Here is an 8,279-nt window from a genome sequence, read left to right on the forward strand (position 1 = left end):
ATCGCTGTTTTGTCTTGTCTTGTCGCTAGCGAAACGCGACAAAAGCGTGTTGTCGCACTGTCGTCTTGTCGCTAGCGAAGCACGTCAAACGTCGCATTGTCGAGCGGCGCGTTATCTCGATGTCACCCTGTCGTGCGGCTTGTATATATACAAAAAGCCAATCCTTCGATTTGGACCATGCGACATTGTAACATCGCGACAACATGCCTCACGTCTGACGTGTTTTTTATTTTGGGCTCTCACGGATTTATAATATTTCTAACAATTTCAATCACATTTAGCTTTTGTGAGTATATAATTATATCTTAATTATATCATAACTGGAGAAAGGAAATAGGAAAGAAAAAGGATTCTGGAGAGGTACTATTCTTGATTCAAAAAGTATTTATAGTTATATAGAGAGAGGTCAAGCTGGACAATTTTTTCCAATATTCCCTGGGGGCATAACGGCTATTGGTGACACACTGATCAGTAAAATTCAATATGAATGGAGAATTATCCCAGTGCGGAATTCGAACCACTGATAGCAAATGATGATACCGAGGTTAAATTAGCCGTAATCTCGAGTGACGTTAACAACAACAGATGACAGTATATGTGATGCGCCTCTTTAAAGAGCAACATCTATAGTGATGGGCAGGCAATAACAATGATACATTTCTGGCTTGTAGATATGTTTCGTAAAATGCCATTAATAACTTTTGTGTCTGCTATTCTCAAAGATTACTCTAGTGAGACAGATTTAGAAGACACAAGGCTGCGATTATTCGAAGCTCTTAAATCAAATAAAGATTTCCATTTAACTTAAATTCTGAAACTGAAAAAGCGGGTCTATAGAGGCAAAGGAGATCCGATCTCAGTCAAACTTGCCGATGACATCCACACGTTGCTTTCAGTCATGGATGGTGAAGATTTTGGACTTATTATAGAAATGTTGAGTGAGGCTAAAAGCGCCAATGCTCCCAATCTTGTCCAATTCAACAGTCAAAACCTTCAAATAGCTCTCAGTGTAACACAATGCTGGAATTGCTGAAAAACACAGTATCTAATCAGCAGACCTACTGATCATTAAACAAACAAATCATACTAATGATAAACTTCGAAAAGAACAAGTAACTTGTATTTTCGACACAGTTCAAGGCATACGACAGGATATAACAAATTGCCAAAAGTATATTGCTGAGTGCATAGCCACTAGTCTGTCAAAGTTTGACCACGTGTCGTTTAACGCTTAGTTGTCTTGACAGTGTTATTGAGAGAATGAGCTCACTTGAGGATTTTTTGTTGATAGTCCCGGTGTAGTTAAGATTGCCAAATGTATTGTGCATGATTACCATAGCAAAAACTGTGCTAATGAAAATTATAACCAGGCATCTGTTTGTATTAATGTAAACGACAGCACTGAGATCTCAAGTGAATCGTCAGCAAAAACCACACATGTTGGTGTCTCTCAACTTGAAGTATATCTAAGTCAAAAAGAGAAACAATCTATTTCAAACTACCCACATGAGAAACAGCATACACAACTGAACTTCAGTAACCCTCCCGACAAAGTGATTACAGTGCAGAGAACAACACTAATAATAAATCTCGAAACCAAATGTGCCACCATTAAGACCATCAATCATTAAAAATAGTAGTACGATCACGGAGGATGTAGAGAAGCACGTGCAGAGCAAATATCAATCTTGTACAAATCGTGCGTCAACGTTCCCTAAAATGACCGCAATACCTGTGCGTGTTACATCTCGCAAAGAACGTGACTTGCGAAAATATTATACTTTTAACTGGCACCAAACTAATCCAACGAAGAGGTATTTTGTCGGTGAATTCAATAAATCGGTGTCAATTGGTGTCAAAATACCTGACTAATTTTGTGACAAACAGGGGCGCAACGGTGACAATGATTTGAAAATTCCCGATGAGGAAATCGAAGAATAAAGTTATTGTCCGCTTAACGTAGAAGCAAATGTGAACGCGGATTTAGTCTTAGATCCTTGATTTTGGTCAAAAGGTATAACCTGTGAAACTTGGATGTCACGTACAGAAATCCAACAAAAGAATTTGTATGGGAACGAGGCTTTGTTGCACCGAAACAGACGACATCAGGATATGGTGATTGGCACAAAACGGTAACGATTGATTGGCCCTCTTTTAGCGACTTTAATTAGTACAGCACGTTAACACCTGACGTAGTTTAATGATGAGCTCTAATATTGATCTTATTAAAGTATAATATAGATATATGTGGGCTGTCAGGACATTGGCTTTATGAACATAATTTGTTCTTTCTATATTCTTTGACTAGTGAATGTAGGTGTCATGCAGTTTCAGACTATAGTTTAGCATTTCCTAGAAATCGGAAAATAGGTAAATGTGGTGTAGCTATTCTTTGGCATAAAAGACTTGATATGCGAGTAATACCATTGCCTTATGACGATGATCGTATTATTGGTATACAGGTACAAATACAGTCTGATTTATATATGTACGTATTTCAGTTATATCTACCATGCTCCTAACCACTCTATTGAGTCATTTAGACGCTATATTGACAAACTATATAACTTATGGTTTATGTATAGAGAAAGCTGTATACCAATTTTCATAGCTGATATTAACACTGATGCTAAAACTGATAGAAGTAGAACCAGAGAACAGCTATTTTGTAAGTGTTTGTATAATACTAATTATCTTTCTTTAAACAAATTAGACAGTTGTAAAGGAACTAAGTACTCATATGTTTCTGATGATCGTTACTGTTCACTTATTGATTATATATGTATGCCAGATTATGTATAATGCTGTGGAATTCTTGACGATGACGCCCTCAACGTTTCCCGCCATAGGCCTATCGTTACACCACTAGAATTTATTACAAACAGCAAAAGTGACACAAGGCTAAAAGTTGTAGAAACTGTATCCAAAATAAACTGGAAAGGAATCAAAGAATGTGACAATGTTAATTATGTGTCTGCTATTATAGAAAACAATGAATTGCTTCGACTGGAACATTGTGAGTTAAATCGGTCAAATATCTATAATGCATATACGACAATTATTAAGGCAATAACAGAGTCATCATCATGTCTCCCGGTATCAAAGTAAAACCGTACTGGAGTACTGAACTCGGGACACATATATGTAAGAAAAATGTAGATTGTGTTGTCGGGAAGGTCGGCCCCGACTTATTTCAAATCTGTTTTATATTGAATACAAAAATGCCAAACGTGGCTTTCACCGCTTGCATAATTACCATGTGAATCAATATCTTAGACAATTAGATCATGAAATTGACAAAACAGCCGAGGCTGATTCCGAAAAATTCTGGAAAGTTGTTAATTCTTGTAAAAATTCATCAAAATGCTCATCAGGAGCTGGAATACAATTTAATGGCAGTATTTATAGGAATAAACAAGACTTAACAGATAAATGGGGACTCTACTTTAAAGACCTTTATTCACCTTCTGTAAATGCTAACTTTGACGCAGATTGGTTCCAACATGTAAACATTACCTTACAATCGACAATTGAAACTATTTCCACGGATGACTACTGTTTTGCCGCAAACAGTGTGCGAATTGATTATATCGTCCCCGAAAAGGAAAGCTTGTGGTCACGATAATGTGTGTTATGAACGTGATATTCTCTCTCCTCTACTTGCCAACATTTGTTCATATTTGCTTAGATTATCATACATACCGATGAAAATAAAAAAATAAAAAGGGAATCATTATAACTTTACATAAACGAGGAAATAAAAGAAAAGACGATTCCAACAATTATAGGGTAATATCATTAACTTCAACAATCCTGAAAGTGTTTGAAATGGATGTTATGAATCGATGTAAAGAAAAACTCACGTCAAAATTGAATATCCAACAAGGGGGTTTTCAGGAGCAGTTAGGTTGCCTTGTGACGTCATTTGTATTACGCGAATGTGTGCATTATTCTCGAGAATACAATTTAATGAAGTAGACTCGGAAAATCTCCAGAGTATATGGACACTTGATACACAAATGATCGATGAGGTAGACAACTATACTCATCTTGGTATTAACTGCAATAGATTTTTGCAACTTAAAAAAATCGATAGAAGACGCAAGTGTAAAATTGCGTTATACATTTTTAGTGCCTTAAACAGTGGTCTTCATCCTTACTGTTTATCTCTGATTACTTTCAAAACAATTTACTCTTCAGTAATATTGCCTAGAGCTCTCTATGGCTGTGGGTTGTGGAATAATTATGAATAAAGTGATATTGAAAATTTGGAAAAGGCGCACCGATACTGTCTAAAAACTATTCAGTCATTTGGAACAAGTACAAGCATGCAATACACATTAGCTGCTTTGGACATGAATTCAATAGAAATAAATTCTGAATTTTGCAAAGGGCAAAATCTAATGTTAGCTAGCAAGTTAAGTAAAAGTAGTTCATGGCAACTTAAAAGGGTCAGTTAAAGGGTCATTTGCCTATAGTTGTAACGGTTGTTATACGTTTACTCTTCTTTCGGTCGGCGGAATTTAAATTTTGAGTGGTCAATAATATCCCATTGAAACATGGTCGTTTTCATAACAGTTTTTGAATGTTGTACTACAAAAATGAAAGTGAGTGTGTAAGTTAATAAACACAAGTGTTGACTGTATAATCTTGTTCTCTCTTTATTTCGAGCAATAAAATAATGTATTTTTAATCGATTTTATATACAAAATAACAAAGAAAAATCACATTCGTCGAAATATCTATATTTATAGATACTGTGAATATATTAAGTTAACGGAATTCCATTGAGATCCAATAAAATAAAATGCTATAATATCTTACTAAGATCGACTGGGGAACTAAAAACAGAATAATTGATATACTCAGAACGTAGTTTTGTGCTATTGTTAGCCCAATTTGAGTGAAAAACGTTGCAACGCTTTTCAATTTAGGGACATTTTTCACAATAAGAATAATTATTCTGGAAAAAAAACAGAGTAGGCGAATGATCTGAAATTCTGCACGTAAGCTGTTGGTGTAACCCCTACATCTAATGGAACATAAATCTCGTAAAAATATTCCCAGTCCCGTTAGGTAAAGAAACTCAATTGATTCTCTTAAAACAATAGAAAGACCTGGAAAAAGTATTGCCTTTCTGTGCAACAACAACATAGGCCCGCGATACTATGACCTACCGATACGCCAATACGCACTGGCGTATAAATAGAAACGAGGTTCGGAAAAAAATAAAATTTCAAAAATTAAATCAATGATTTGGGCATACATATTCGTAGCTGCTTATTTATTCTATAGGAATGCTTATGATGTTGCCTTATTAAAATTTGCGTTACCTATTTATACACAATTCAGAATTCAATTATAAGAAAGGGAGAAAGCACATGTAAGCAAATTAAAATAAAATACATTGATTGGGTGTATCAACGGGAAGCCATTTTAGAGAAAAATATTATATTATTGTGTCAGTCTCGAGTCCGAGAATTCAATGATTTAAAGGAGGTATGGTTTGAATTATCTTTAAACTTTCATTTTTTACCACCCTTTGCGTAGGATGAGACTTTTAAACTCAGAAAACAAAATATTCCGCCTTTCTACAGAAGCGCAGGAGTGACGTTCACAATGTAAAAATATGATATAAACAATTTGCTTGCAATTTTCTCTTTTTTTCAGCTTGTGTTAAGCTTTGAATAATCAATGTTATAATGCTAATAAACCTCGTCAAAATCCAAATGATGATTAGAAATTGTACAATATGTACAATATATTACAATCTTTTTTTCTGAAGAATCAAAATCAGTGAAAATTAAACATTTATTTCATTTTTTTTACATCAGATCTAGATCTTGTCTGCAACTTGGCGGCGTTTGTATCACAATGGAAGGGAGTTAGGTGTATATAATGTCTTTAAAATGAATACATTTGGAATGAAAATATTTTACCTTGTATATTATTTCTAAGTTAGTAAAATTATTTATCTTATATTCTTTTTAAATTGTGTAGAATACTTTGTGCCCTATTAATCAGATCTTTGCAGCGAACCATTGCCAAAATCTATCTTCACAAACCGAGCACAACTTTTGATTATTTGACCGTAAAAAAGAATACATGTATTTACAAAATATATCACTACAGAAAGTTGTTTCTCCTGTTTTGTTTTATTGAGTATAGAAATAAATTACATACCCCTGCAAACAATGACATACATTCTTTATCATATGTAGTCTAAATCTATACTATTCATCTATACATAAATAATAAAAATGAGAAAATGGTATAAGCCATATAAAATGATAAACAAGAGATTAACAGGGGAAAGGCGGCATTCAATGAACGCAACCCCCAAACGGGCCGAAAACAGGACAGGGCACAAGGCAGAGCACGGACAGGCTAATCACTAAAACGATACGTAAGAAGAAACAATTTGTAACTGATAAGGAATTCAAAGAAAAAAAATAAATGATTGCATAATGAGACACGTCATATCCCAATTCTTTTATTTTAAACGACTTTAGATAACGAGTTGGGCGAGGCTTTTAATACAAACATGCTTTTATGTGCGAGGGGCATTTAACTTCGTAATAAGGTAATTTAAATATTTCGAATGGAAATTGAAAGAGTAAAGTTGAAGAAGAAAAACTGTTAAAGACAATATTTATTGTCTTAAACATTGATATGATATGCATTGAAAACGTTTAAGCTACCTAAATGATCTTGCGATTCATGTACTACAATTAAGCTGTGAATACGATTACTTTTCGTAACACTTAAACATGTAAGCCAATGTGTTTTTGTATTTAAGTCATATAGTACTTTTTAAAGCATATTTTCCTTGTTTATATCTCATTTTAAGTGAAACAAAAGAAAAATAACAAAGAAAAAACTTGCTAAATAAGGAAATAAAACCCATCATTATTAGAATAGAGACATCTGGCTATCTTATGTTTTTCTAATAAACTATATAAAATATTGTACACGTTAGACTTCGTGCAATTTCTGTTACATTCAATACAAGTACTTTATGTTATTTTCATAACTATAGATCTAGGTAAAGACAATACTAGTACAATTAGCTTAGATATCCCTATAGCACATAGCTAAATTTGATATAAGTCTCTGGCGACCCTTCGGCAAAAGACCTGCACTCGGCGTACAATCAAAATAAGCCGAGGTACCCCCCTGCATTCGTGTTTAAAACTGTCAACATTGTACAATTTGGAAAAAATTTTCTGTTTCCATCACTCGTAGAAAAATTGCCAAACCCATTCTTGTTTTAAGGGCCCCAACCCTTTAAAAATTCTGAAACCATCCTGAGATTTTAATGTAAATAATTAAAATTTAACCCAGAAAAAAAGTACCGGGTCATTTTGGGTTTGGACCCTATATTTGATTTTAAGTTCTTTTCTTGCTATAACCCCCCTAATAAAATTTACAATTTAAATCTTTGTTTGGAATTTTAAATTTTGTAAAAAAATAATATATAAAGTAACATGTTTTAAAATAACTGTTATAAAAATTTAAACTAACCCGTTTTTTTAATTTTTCATGATCTACAAATTGGTGTATTCATACTGTTCGATTAGAAGGAATAATTGTGCTAAAATATGTTATTATAACATAATCATAGAAAATTAGAACAATCACTACACTAAAATACTTGTAGTAAACTAAAAAGTAAATAAGACAGTTTTCAAAGAGCCGTCAGTCTGGAAGCTGCACAAAACACACATAACTATTCGCATACATTCATGGCTTTCTCATTTATAAGACTCTTCATTCAGCTTTCAGTCAGGTAAAGATGGTGAAGTAGTAGTAGTAGTCTGTCATTATTATTACTAATTCATAAGAGTAATCATCTTTTTTTTAAATAGATTAATCTATCTGGTGCGGTCACTTATGTTTTAAATGTTTTAAGGATTTCTTTGTCTGTCTTACTACATATATGGCGGAAGAAATCTAATGGATTATTTTCTCTTATTTTAGGGAAAATCTTTTTTAGGTAAAATTTTACAACATCTTTAGCCGATTTCAAGCTATATAACTTTTTGATCAGCTTTGCACCTTCCGTTGGGGGAAATGTAAAAAGTGAGTATACCGATTCTTCGGCTAATTCTTTAAATTCGATATCTTTTACACCGGCTTCTGCTCCATCAGAAATTTGGATCAGCTCTGGGCATCGTACGAAAACATGTTCACCGGCTTGAAGACAGCTGTCAATGTCTTTAAGTACATTTCCCTTTCAATATATGACAACTTATTTTTAAGCAAGTTACTACCAGGTA

Source organism: Ruditapes philippinarum, unplaced genomic scaffold, assembly GCF_026571515.1.
Source record: "Ruditapes philippinarum isolate M1 unplaced genomic scaffold, ASM2657151v2 ctg8585_1_1_1_1, whole genome shotgun sequence".
Lineage (NCBI taxonomy): Eukaryota > Metazoa > Mollusca > Bivalvia > Venerida > Veneridae > Ruditapes > Ruditapes philippinarum.